At 46.3% G+C, this 13,704-nt stretch overlaps 1 protein-coding gene across 1 annotated transcript in view; it reads right to left on the bottom strand.

The window, feature by feature from the left end:
- The window catches only part of LOC126545207 (aldehyde dehydrogenase, mitochondrial-like), a 153,274-nt gene that overhangs the window by 32,978 nt on the left and 106,592 nt on the right, over positions 1 to 13,704 (bottom strand). The gene's annotated exons all lie outside the window — the stretch shown is intronic.

Genomic DNA, 13,704 nt, shown 5'->3' with positions numbered 1-13,704 from the left:
CACGAGCTGAGACCCGGCTATGTAGCTACGCGGCCGCAAGCGAGCGCACGAGTTGAGCCTCCGCTTTTGCAGCTGTTATGACGTCATATGGTAGGTACGCGGCCGCGCGCGGCGCAGCAAGGAAGAGCGTGGTTGTGCGGCTAGTATGCTTCGCATAAAAGAAAACCTTGGAGCCCTTGTTCAAAACTGTCCAGAAGTCCGAACTCTGAAAGCTTGGCAAGGCCTTCAGCAAGTCAGCAAAGCTACCAACCACATTTTTGGCGTCCTCTTCTGCTTGGGTTTGCTGAGAAAGCATTATTGCTTTTTGCAAACATGTGGCTTCCAAGCGCGCTCTTTTCGCACCCGGCGCTTCTCGAACGCACGCTTGCGGACGCGATAAATAGGCAGGGCAATTGAGAAACAAGCTCGGAACTGCAGTTTTCTTCAGACGAATGTTTTTCATGGCAACTTCGACCACTTTTCCTGTCTTGATGTCCGTGTAAGATGTCGTCTTCAAGTAATCCGTTGGCAAGAAATGCTTTTCAAGGAGCTGAAATAAACAAAGAACAAGCCGTTACAGGTATGAAGCTCGACGAAAATGTTGAATTTACAAGCGCGTCGACAGGTGCAGAGACCCATCTATTGTGCACGCGTGCACGAATGCATTGCGCACTATGCTGACGAAACCTATTCGTCTGGAAACCCAGAATAACAATAGAGAGAAGAAATACTTACCACTGTGTACTTCACTGGCGAGAAGTCCTTCCGAGGAACTGCTCTCGTCCATGCTTCCCGAGTGGCTCGGTCAGATGGGAACTTGTGCACTCGGACACTTTGTCCTCCGTCATAATTGGACTTGCAGTTTGGTGCGCAGTAAACAGCTGGACGGACGCAGGAAGCGGCTGGCGCGTGTAATTTGAAATCATCTTGTGTCATTGTCCAGCGTCCGTCCAGCTGTTTACTGCTACCTGAGAAAGATAGCGGCAGTGAAGCCGGCAACACGGGCTCGCAAGGCACGCGCAATCGGAGCAGCGTGCTATGAGCGCGGGACACGAGGGCAGACGAAGAAGTGCGGGACTGCGGCGAAAGAGACTGTGGACGTTTTAGCGAGGCTCTCGCTTAGCTGTTTGTCGGGCACAAGTTCGCCCAACGTAAAGTTATTAAAGTAGCGTCACTCAAAACTGTGCGTTACAATATATATATATATATATATATATATATATATATATTTGCTACGACGGGCCCTAGCGGCGTCCCGCCGGCGCTGCCATTCCCGGTTCTGCTCACGCCGCCGTTCTTGTCGTGCACGGTGTGGGTCTTCGTCGGTCGGCACAAGCGGCGGGCCAGGCTCATCGACGGACGCACGATCAGCCTGAGCGGCTTGCTGCCGTCGGCGCGCCCATTCTCGCTGTCGCTTCCGCAGTCGTTGTAGGACACGTTGCTCTCTTCCGTGCGCACGATACGCGTCCGCCCCACGGAACCGCTCAAGAAACTCTGCCGACAAGGTCGCTAGGCGACACTGACGTCACTCTATAGACGAACGCACACTGGAAGATACGTGCCTGTACGTTTACTATGGCCTTTACAGGGACAGGGTTGCTACAGCGGCGGCGAACGAGCGCCGCGCCAACAACAATGGGTCATCAATCACTCTACTTCACACTTGTGACGAGCGGAGTAGGATGAACAATGGGCCATCCATCATAGATTTTCACACTTATGCTAACGAACCTACAAGACTAGAATCTTTTACACTAGCTCTGCAGACGAAAATCTTTCTTTGTCGACGCGACGTTGTAAACGCACGGACGCAGGAATTTTACCCGGGTAGCCATATACAGCTTAGCTGTAAAAAAGTTTTAACACGGCCTCCCCTTTACGACGACAGAAGAGAAATGAAGTTCTACGCTGGAATGATGAGCGGCAAGGGAGCCAGATATGGAAGCAGACGACGACGACGACGAACGCACGAGCATAGGCACGGGCACGTTCGAACGGTTGAGCCGAGGCATAGAATAAAGAACAACTTTAGAAAAGGGAAAATGTACCTTCCGCAGTGGTTCGAAAATAAGCAGCGGCAGCGCATGGAACTTGCCTAGGTGGACGCCAGATGGCGCTGCTAAAACAAGAAGCGGAAATGCGCATTTTTTTTTAGAGTACTATCCAATATGGCCGTTTTTCGCCGGTCGTGTACGCTTGTATCCGCTCGTACGCGCCGTACTCGCCCTGCCGGCTATGCGGCATGCCTCGATGCCTCGGCTGGCGCGTAGCCGGTGCGTTCTAATTGCCAGGAGACCAAAGAGCCTCTACTGACGCCCATACAAACAAGCCACAAGTGAGTGAACAAAACATGCGACTTTATTGGCAGAAGACAAGCAGTGTACATTCTCGTGCAATAGCAGAAATAAAATTTGTATATCGAGATACACTGGAATCTTTGACGCGAGCTCGTAAACGGTTCACCGTCGTCGTCGCACATGGCGGTCTAGTAACGAGTGACAACCAGCGACGCAAGCAGATTAGACAGAGTGTCCCGCCTGTTTGCAGCGGCAGTCGCCGTTAAAGATGAGCAACTTGCATTGCGAAGAAATCGGGTGAACCAGGCATCTGCTGCCGCAGCCAACACAGCGACATGGACTACCCGGCTTTTAGCGTTAACTCCTTTCCAACCTGCGCGTTCCTTTTCTTTCGGGGGCCGCTAATGTGTGGCTCGCACTAGGTGTCCCACATTGTCAATATGGACAAGTCGCTTTCGTGGGCATCACCTTCATCAGCCACTTTTGCGGGCCTTTGCACCCAACTTCACACACGTCGGACCATGTAAGCACGTGTGCCGGTCTCTGTTTGTGCTTAATCGCGGCCGAGAAAGGCAACAGGCACAATTAGCCCATGGCTGCAGCAGGAAAGGCTGAACGGGGAGCACGAATCACGGTGTTGAGAGTCTATGTCGTTGTGCAGATTGCAGGAGCAAATGCTTGCTTCGAGAGACTGCTTTCCAATGCAACTGACCAGGCCACCACATCCGATAAGCATAACACGGCGACCGTAACCAAGTGAGATAACAGCAAATATAAACGGCAATTATTCACCACGTAGTGTTAAGACAATACATTGGCTACGAAAGATATAGCAACAGTGAGCATTCACATGCACGGGTCTCTTAGGATACATTCAGCCGCCTACTTACAGGCATAATGCTTGCCTTCGTCGCATGTGGTGGTCTGGTAACGAGCGACAACCAGCAGCAGAAACAGATTGGACAGAGCGTCGCACCTGTTTGCAGCGACAGTTGCCGTTGAAGATGAGCAACTTCCATTGCGAAGCAATCAGGTGACGCAGGCATCTGCTGCCGCAACCAACACAGCGAAATGGACTATCCGGCATTTTAGCGTTCACTCCTTTCCAACCTGCACGTTCCTTTTCTATCGAGGGCCGCTAATGCGTGGCTCACATTTGGTGTCCCACTTTGTCTCAATATGGACAAGTAGCTTTCGTGGGCATCACCTTCGGCAGCCATTTTTGCGGGCCTTTCCACCCATACGGCTATCAACTTCATATACTTCAAACTATGTAAGCACATATGCTGGTCTCCGTTCTGAGCAAATCATGGCCGAGGTAGGCCACAAGTACAATTTGCCCATTGCTGCAGCAGGCAAGAACAAACGGGAGCACCAGTTACGGTGCGTGTATACTGGGAGTCTGTCGCTGTGTGGACTGCAGGAGCAAATGCTTACCTCGAGAGACTGCTTAACAATGCAACTGACCAGGCCCCCACATCCGAGAAATGTAACACGGCGACCACAACCAAGTGGGGCAGCAAAACCAGATTCTGCAATCAATCATTTAGTGTAGCTTGCGCAAAGACCCAGGCTATCGAGGAAGAAGAGCAATCATCAACGAGACTAGGAATATGGAAAATGAGAAAGCTTGCATTCAAGAGAGAAGCCACTCTGCTCTGCAAGCATTTATTTATTTATTTATTTACACAATACTGCAGGCAGCAATGCTGCCCAAGCAGGAGAGGGTTTACAAAAGATGCTTTGTCAACATATCTTCAAATGAAACATAAGAAGTGCATTCAACAACACATTCCGGTAAATGATTCCATTCTTCGCTCGTGAGTGGAAAAAATGATTTCTGAAAAATTTTAGTTCGAGCAAAGCGTGACTGAACAACTTTAGAATGAAAAATACGCGACGACCTTTGTGGAGCATGGGTAATATATGTGGCATTTGCTAAACCAGTTTGATTATGATACAACGAGTAAAAAAATTTCAACCTGGCGATTTTACGGCGCACGTGGAGCGGATCCAGTCCAAGTTGGCCTAACATGCCAGAAACTGATGAAGATGTTTTGTAATCAGAGCAAATAAACCGTGCAGCCAGGCGCTGAATTCGTTCAAGTTTGTCAATTTCCTTTTTAATGAACGGGTCCCACGCTATAGAAGCATACTCTAGGACTGGGCGTACGAGGGAACGATAAGCCTGCAGCTTGACAGATGAAGGGGACTTCTTTAACTTTCTCCGTAGAAAGCAAAGTTTTTTGAAAGCTTTGTTGCATATGTTGTTGATATGGGTGTCCCATTTGAGGTTACTGTTAATTGCTATGCCTAAATATTTAACAGAGGTAATTGATTCAAGGTTCCGATTGCCAATGTGGTAAGTATAAAGTAGTGGTTTTCGTTTCAATGTTATTGTCATTGACACTGTTTTCGAAAAGTTAATTTGCATTCCTCTGTCGTCGCACCAGTCCGCGAGTTTACAAAGACTGTTGTTAAGTGCATCCTGGCATGAAGAACTCCTTACAGTGGAATAAATGACACAATCATCGGCAAACAATTTCAACTTGACATTAGGATCCAAATTTTTAGCAATATCATTTACATAGATAAGAAACAGCAGGGGTCCCAACACTGACCCCTGTGGTACACCGGATAAAACAGGCAGGCTATTAGATTTCACACCATCGATTTCCACATATTGAACACGATTCGCTAAATAAGCTTGAATCTATTGTACTATATTTTCTGGTAACCCAAGTGATTTAAGAATTTCAATTAGATTTGCATGTGGCACACGGTCAAATGCCTTTGACAAGTCTAGGAATATAGCGTCAATCTGCAGGCGGTCATCAATGGCACTGGCAAAGTCATGTACAATGGATAACAATTGAGTTGAGGTTGAAAACTTTCTACGAAAGTCATGCTGAAAATCAACAAAAAATTTATTCGCTTCCAAGTGGTTAGATATGTGGTTAGCGATAATATGCTCCAAGAGCTTACAACATGTGCTTGTGAGGGAAATAGGTCTATAATTGTTAGGAGTAAGTTTATCACCTGATCTAAACACCGGTATTACTTTGGCCGTGAGCCAGTCTTTCGGTACAGAGCTCTGTTTAAGCGATGCATTAAAAATAATGTATAGGAATTCAGAAGTACCATAGTAATCAAGCAACATAGTAAGAATCCCTTCACGACTAATTGAAATGTCAGGAATTGATTGAGATGTAGATTGCGTATATGACTTATCATGGGCGCTGAGAACTGAAGGTGGAGTGAATGGTTTATAAAATGTGTCATTGAATTCACTGACGATATCATTAAGATTAGAACTTACGCTGTTGTTTATTCTTAGCTGCTGAACGCTACAGTTAGAGTCAGACAGGAAACGCCAAAACTTGTCTGGAGAGGCTTTTAGGAATGTAATCATAGTCTGATTATGAAATTTGTCACGGGCGTTGCGAAGCTTGATGAGTAAAGCATCCCTTAAAGAGCGGAGTTCGGTACTCTGAGGTAGCTTTTATTTGCGTTTGCGCATTATTCTACGTTTGAGATGAACGATTTCACGAGTGATCCATGGATTATGACGTTTAGTTTTCGTTCTACGCGTCGGTACGAATTTATCGATACAATACTTAACAACAGAGTTAAACTTGTCCCAGAGAAGCATGACGTCATCATCACGTTTGAATTCATCGAGGGAAGGGTGTAAGCAATCCAAGACAGATTCGTCATCAGCCGATGAAAAATCTAGAAAGGACTGCGTGATGGGTGTAACTTGGTCGCTTTTTTGTATTTCTAAGTCCACATGTACAAGTTTGTGGTCAGATATACCTTCAGTTAAGACAACGGTAGGGTTTTCCGACAAGCCTTTGATAAAAACAAGATCAAGAATTGATTGGGTGAGTTCTGTGACACGTGTGGGTTGTAGTACAACCTGTTTAAGATCATGAAAGAACATAGAATCAAGAAGAACGTGTGCACTGTCAGCATCATGAGAGTCAGAGATTGATAACTGTTCCCAATCAACGCATGGAAAGCAACGCATCGGCAGCCACGTGGTCGGCAAGAAGAATTCCGTCATCAAGACTGCAAGATGAGTTGACTGATGGTGCGCACAGGATTGAAGTGGTCAGCGTGACCTGTACAAAGAACATAAGGCGGTTCATAGCTGCATCTGCGATGGTCTCGCCGTGCCCATTGAAGGCCAAAAACATAAAGAAAAGCAAAATGGTGCATAGCAAACGGTGCGTAGGTTAATGCAAGGCACATGTCGATGTTGCATCAGCTATTTCAGGAGAGGAATTGTGCATGACAACATACACTAAAGGGTACTGCTACAGATATGTTATGCTACTAGACAGTGATTGGTATTAAGTATCAGCGAAGAATCGGAAAGCCTTGGGAGCTATGCAAAGGGGGAAGGCAGCTGGGGAGGATCAGGTAACAGCAGATTTGCTGAAGGATGGTGGGCAGATTGTTCTAGAAAAACTGGCCAGCCTCTATACGCAATGCCTCAAGACCTCGAGCGTACCGGAATCTTGGAAGAACGCTAACATAATCCTAATCCATAAGAAAGGCGACGCCAAAGACTTGAAAAATTATAGACCGATCAGCTTACTGTCCGTTGCCTACAAAGTATTTACTAAGGTAATTGCAAATAGAATCCGGAACACCTTAGACTTCCGTCAACCAAAGGACCAGGCAGGATTCCGTAAAGGCTACTCAACAATAGATCATATTCACACTATCAATCAGGTGATAGAGAAATGTGCGGAATATAACCAACCATTATATATAGCTTTCATTGATTACGAGAAAGCGTTTGATTCAGTCGAAACCTCAGCAGTCATGGAGGCATTGCGGAATCAGGGTGTAGACGAGCCGTATGTAAAAATACTGAAAGATATCTATAGCGGCTCCACAGCCACTGTACTCCTCCATAAAGAAAGCAACAAAATCCCAATAAAGAAAGGCGTCAGGCAGGGAGATACGATCTCTCCAATGCTATTCACAGCGTGTTTACAGGAGGTATTCAGAGACCTGGATTGGGAAGAATTGGGGATAAGAGTAAATGGAGAATACCTTAGTAACTTGCGCTTCGCTGATGATATTGCCTTGCTTAGTAACTCAGGGGACCAACTGCAATGCATGCTCACTGATCTGGAGAGGCAGAGCAGAAGGGTGGGACTAAAAATGAATCTGCAGAAAACTAAAGTAATGTTTAACAGTCTCGGAAGGGAACAGCAGTTTACGATAGGTAGCGAGGCACTGGAAGTGGTAAGAGAATACATCTACTTAGGACAGGTAGTGACTGCTGATCCAGATCATGAGAGTGAAATAATCAGAAGAATAAGAATGGGCTGGGGTGCGTTTGGCAGGCATTCGCAGATCATGAACAGCAGGTTGCCATTATCCCTCAAGAGAAAAGTGTATAACAGCTGTGTCTTACCAGTACTCACGTACGGGGCAGAAACCTGGAGGCTTACGAAAAGGGTTCTACTTAAATTGAGGACGACGCAACGGGCTATGGAAAGAAAAATGATAGGTGTAACGTTAAGGGATAAGAAAAGAGCAGATTGGGTGAGGGAACAAACGCGCGTTAATGACATCTTAGTTGAAATCAAGAAAAAGAAATGGGCATGGGCAGGACATGTAATGAGGAGGGAAGATAACCGATGGTCATTAAGGGTTACGGACTGGATTCCGAGGGAAGGGAAGCGTAGCAGGGGGCGACAGAAAGTTAGGTGGGCAGATGAGATTAGGAAGTTTGGAGGGTCAACATGGCCACAATTAGTACATGACCGGGGTAGTTGGAGAAGTATGGGAGAGGCCTTTGCCCTGCAGTGGGCGTAATCAGGCTGATGATGATGATGATGATGATGATGAAGAATCGGTTGACCTTTATGTTTGGATGAGGATGAATGATCTCTAATGAGAATGGGCAATGAAATAGCTTGCATTTATAGAAGAAAAATTACACTTGGCACAAATGGAATTGACATGGCCAGGAAGCTGATTAAGGGCAAATTGATGGAGCTCTTTTGGCCAGCGTCGTCCGTGCTTGATTAGAAGTTGCAGGTGCATCTGAAGACGAAGAATTTCTATAAATTCCTTTTTGAGTTACCTGGATGACTCAGCCAATTTGTCCGTGCTGGTGGAATGGTGGCTGAAGCTCTTTTCAGTCTTGACACAGTGCTCTGCAGACTTGATATCTCATGCAAGCTCTTCTGCATGCGCTTCTTTGTTCGTGGTGTAAAAGGCTTGCAAATTCGGCTCCATGCCCCTTTCTGTTGGTGTGGATAGGAGCTCCTGTGATGACCAAGGTATGCTTGGCATGGACTCTGTTGGGGCAGAGCGGTGACACATGTGATACAGCACAGATTAGCCAAACTCATGTGTGTTTTCTTTTGTGTTCGAACCAGTTATACTGAACCATAAACATGAACAAACATTCATACATGTATCTCAAGACTAGCAAGCCAATACAGCATATATTAGGCATATTTATTTCTAAACCACATGTTGTTTACCTTGTAGTAGCAGCCAATGTCCGCACAATGGCCTTGTTGTAGCAGGCAGCAGCTTCTGTTTAGTGTGCGGAGTATGTTGCTTTATACTGGTGCCATCCTCGTTACTGCATGTCTGGAACAGAAATTTTGACTGAATCAGAAATTGAAAAAAGCACAATTTTGCAATATGAAACGCAAAAAGGTGTGATATATATATTGTAATGGTTTGCGACTACAGAACACATGCAAATGTACCCTGTGTGTTCTAGGGTGCTTAAGCAGCACGTTAAATAAATATTGCTATTGTCCATAAATTTATGTCTGCCTAACTATACAATGCATGTAAACAGCTTAAGTATTATTAAGATCACAAATGAGAACATTTGTGCGTTCATTTATACAATGGAAGAGATCACATTGCTGGTTCCACAAGCAAATGCATGAAAGTCATGAAGCTATTAGAACTGATGCATTATTCTTCTGCACGAACGTGATGCACTGCTTCACTACTGCAAAAATAAATGCCCTACGGTAAACCGAACTGAACAAGCAAGAACATTTGGAACCAACAAATACGAAATATGAGTGACTTATCACGCTTGCCACTGTTTAACACATTAAATTCTGTACTTTCACATCATTTTGCCAAAGGATTATTCAGTCTTGTGGGCAAAAGAAGTTGCCAGCGGACTCGAAAAAAAGTTTTATATGTATATTGTTAAGGCTACCCAGTCACCTATGGCCGCGGCTACAATGAGATGAAAAATGCGACGCGCGTTCCGATATCGCTCTCTCTTTCTTTCCTGATTGTGTGTGTATAACGACAGCCTCGCAAGTAACTGTTTATTTAGGAAACAGCAACGGAGGATCCCGACTGCCATATGTTGTGCAGAATCTAGTTCGTTAACTTGTCTCCGCCTGTAAGTTAATGAGACAAATATTATATAACGATTCAAGCAGCGTTGTTAAACGACTCACCGTTATTGCCGTTGTCAGCCGCACCAGAATCCAGCTCCCGTTTTGATGCAGACGTGTTCCGAATGGCTCACGACCGATACCCAACTTCCGGGCTTACATGTCCGCTTGCAAACACGTCACTTCACCCCAGGTTAAATAGCGCGAGACATCGAAGCGCAATAAACTAGTTTTAGCAAAAAAGAAGCAACCAGTCTGAGTGCACGAACGAATGAATCCGTGCCGCCATGCACTCGAAAATACCGGTGAAAATTTTAAATCCAGGCCAGAGGTCACGTGAAAGATCGATGATGCTGAACGCTATTTGCTTTTATAGTGACAAAGAAACAATAAACTTACTTACAAAGAGTACAATATCTAATTAGCAATGATAATTTCGCCATCTTTTTTATGTAATAAAAATGCTTCTGTAATTGTAAGAGAAAGTTTGTAAGATAAAATTGCGCTTATTACGGCGCCTCTAGCGGAAAATGTTGAAACTAACGTAAGCATCCCGAAGTGATTCTACTAAGCTGGTTTTGTTAGCAGCAGCGCGCGGTCGATTTTTTCGCCCTCTGTGGCCATTTATTGAACTTGAGAGTGTGCGGGGCCTGGCCGAGGGGTGCAAACGAGTGAGCTATGGAAGAAGAAGACGCTCGAGCAATTTCTGATATTAGTTGTTGATGATGATGACGACGATAATTTCCTCTTGCCAATGAAGGGCTCATCACGCCCTTAAAGGGACACTAAAGGCAAATATTAAGTCAAGCTATAGCTATAGATTAGTGTTCGAGCATCTCTAAGGCGTCAATATAATTGCGAGCAAAGCCTTGATGCTCGAGAAATCGAGGTAAATGCAGGTCATGATTAGAGACTTTTCCGGGACTTTCAAGCACTTGCCCGATGACGAAGGCACTCCTCAGTTAAATTGTGTCACTAGTACTCAACCACTCGTTGCGAAAAACATCCTTGTATTGTATTAGAAGGTGAAATAAAATGCTACTTGACCACTTCTATTTCAATTTTACGAAAAAAGAACTCATTTAAATTACCCTTGACGCGGGCGGTCGAAAGATCTCGCTTTCGCTCGACTCTGTACATAGTTTCCTACAAAAATTACTGGAGGGAACTCTGGCGCTGCAGTCGTTGTCCTACCATGGGAATGATGGGAAGTACATGGATTTGTCTGATCTTCGTGCTTGTGGATCCAGACGTTCTTGTGGCTTTGTATATTACACTATATAAATCTTATTGTATATTTCAGCGCAATCTATATTCTTCGAAGTGCAGAAGACGCCGTGAACGCGTACAATTGCTATGAATTGCAACGATTGAGCTTGTCCAGGTGGCCAAATCGAAACGCGCCAAGCGTCTCAAGGCACTGGCATGCCCGCAATGAATTCATAAGGGCGTTTCATTCGCTTGTCGATACATGCGTCCGTGGCTTAATGATTTCAATATCAGGCTTCACTGCTAGAGTCCCTGTGTTCGAATCCTGCCGTCGGGCAATTTTAATGATGTTTATTTAATTATTTATTACGCAATACACTGTTGAAAATGACGAGTTTACAAAGTCACAAAGCCGTTTGAAGCCAAAAGGACGAAGTTTAGGCAAACCCATGGAGGAAGGAAACTGAGGAGAGGCCCTACCCCCTCCGCGCGCTAGGAGAAAAGTGTGGAGGAATTGACGTAGTACGTTCTTGCTGATTTTTTATTTCTTTGCCGTAGCGGCCACGCCTTTCGGGCCACGATGGCGGCTTTGTTTTGGTTCTGTACGCTCACACGTGTTGCTCAGTAGGTTTCGTACCGTGGCAAAGGCGCCGTGCGGGCATGTTTGCGTTGGTCTCCGTGTTTTGTTGCGCTGCGTTGTCTGGACCGTGCTCTACCGGATGTTACTGTGGCCAGGTGGGACAGGAGGAACTAAAGTTCGTGAAATGAACGCGCATGCAACGCTGTACGCAATGTACCGCGCCACGGCAATGGTAACGGACGAAGGAATATCCGCGGGAAATTTTGCCCTCTTTGGCGGAATCATGATAACGTGCTAACGATTGTTTAGTACTGCTGCGGAGCGCGCGGGTCCGAGCAGCACGGTTGCGCGCAGCGCGGCGTGGTTTCGCGAGAAATGTAAACAAGAGAGGATAACTGGCCCGACAGGCGGAGCAACGCCAACTTTCGGCTTCACTTTCGCTTCACAAAGAGTGACGTCACGGCCTCTCCTGAGTTTCCTTCCTCCGTGGGCAAATCCATGTACATCCCATAATTCCCACGCTGGGACAACCGCTCCCATTGCAGCTCCCGTAGACACAAGCGCCAGAGTTGCCTCTAGTAATTTTTGTAGGAAACTCTATGCTCTGTACCACTCACGCTTTCGCGTTTCGGTAGTTTCGTTGTCGCGTAGTGCTGCGCTGGTTTTGCTGGCTCGCGAAACTCGCACAAACTGCAAATAGCAAAGAATTCAACTTCCATGTCATGTCGCGGGGTGCCCGAACGGTCTACGCCACTTGGCTAAAAAGCAGCTGCAGCTACAGTGCACTGCAGCGGCGAATCCGCCGCTCTGACTTCATCTGTATTGGCCCGGTACCGCCATCTGTCGGGCGCCATTTTACTCACCGACGGCAGCAAAGGGCGGTGATGGCGTACGCAATGTCACCACTACTCCAGCTAGGTGTAGGGAGATTTGAATTTCGAAAAAGGTATTCGGACCCTTCAGATGCAATTTTCTCGTAAACTGAGTTTTTCTTGGCACAAAACAAGCGTTGCGAGATTTCTAGAATGGTATTTAAACAGTCCACGTCGACGTAATAATTGCCTTTAGTGTCCTCTTAAAGGGACGCTAAAGGTTACTATGAAGTCAAGTTAAAGTGATAAAGCAATGCTCTAGAACGTCTAAGGCGTCAATATAATCGCGAACAGAGCTTTAGTAACCGAGAAATTGAGGTAAATGCATGACATGATTTGAGACCCCCAGCGACATTCCGATACTAGCCCGTTGACGAAGGCACTCCTCATCATAATTTATGTCACTAGAACTCAACTACTCGTATTAAAAAGATCATTTCATTAGGTTATAAAACGGAAGAAAATGCTACTTGTTTATTTCTGTTCCATTAAAAAAAACATTTTGACGTTACCGTTCAGTAGCACAGTATAGTTTGTCGAAAGGTTTCGTTTTCGCTCTACTCTGAGCGCTCGAATCTGCACCGCGCGCTCTTTGAAGTTTCAGTTGTTCCATTATCGCGTCGTACTGCGCTGGTTCTGCTGGCTCGCGAAACTTGCATTTTGAACAAGCAGCGAGAATGCCACGTCTACATGATGTCGTGGGATGCGCGAACGGTCCACGGAACTTGGCCATTGGCCTTTCCGTTCGAAGTGGTTAAGTGCCGTACCTCTTCCACAGCGCGTTGGCAAAGAGCCGAAAATCGCATAGTGTGCTCGCTGCACTTTAGTCCAGAGGATTACGAGTTCAACACTGACTTAGTGAAGTCGTGTGGAGTGCCCTTCAAAGCAACGCTTCCCGTAGCGCCGTTCAATCGGTCTTGCCTGCATTCTCCGAAGTGCAAGAACAACTGCAGGTCGAAGACGGGGCGGTGAGTGCGGCATTTGGTTTTCACGAAGGAAAAGCTACAAATGTGCGAATATGTACAGCGATAACATACAGTTGCCGTCGTAGTAGCAAGCAACGACGCCGGCAGCGCGAGACCTCAGCAGCAGGTCACGTTCATCAGTGCTGAAATCGCTGAAGTCGAGCCCAGCATCGCGAGGCAATGTGTTGTTGTCAGGGCCGTCCATTGCAGTGAGCGTCAAAGTTGGCGTCATAAAATAACCAGCTTATCGTCGCGCGCTTTCCCTTCCGCTAGCCACCATAGTTCTGCTTTCGCGCTGCTGTCGGCTCTGTCTTAGCTGTTTCTGGCCGCGCGTTTGCGTTTTGAGCAGAAAAGCCGGAGCGCCGTCTACGGGCGCCGTTTTACTCACCGACG

Source organism: Dermacentor andersoni, chromosome 10 (assembly GCF_023375885.2).
Source record: "Dermacentor andersoni chromosome 10, qqDerAnde1_hic_scaffold, whole genome shotgun sequence".
Classification (NCBI taxonomy): Eukaryota; Metazoa; Arthropoda; class Arachnida; order Ixodida; family Ixodidae; genus Dermacentor; species Dermacentor andersoni.
Note: the sequence above shows the minus strand (reverse complement) of the source record. Positions and strands in the feature narration are given on the sequence as shown.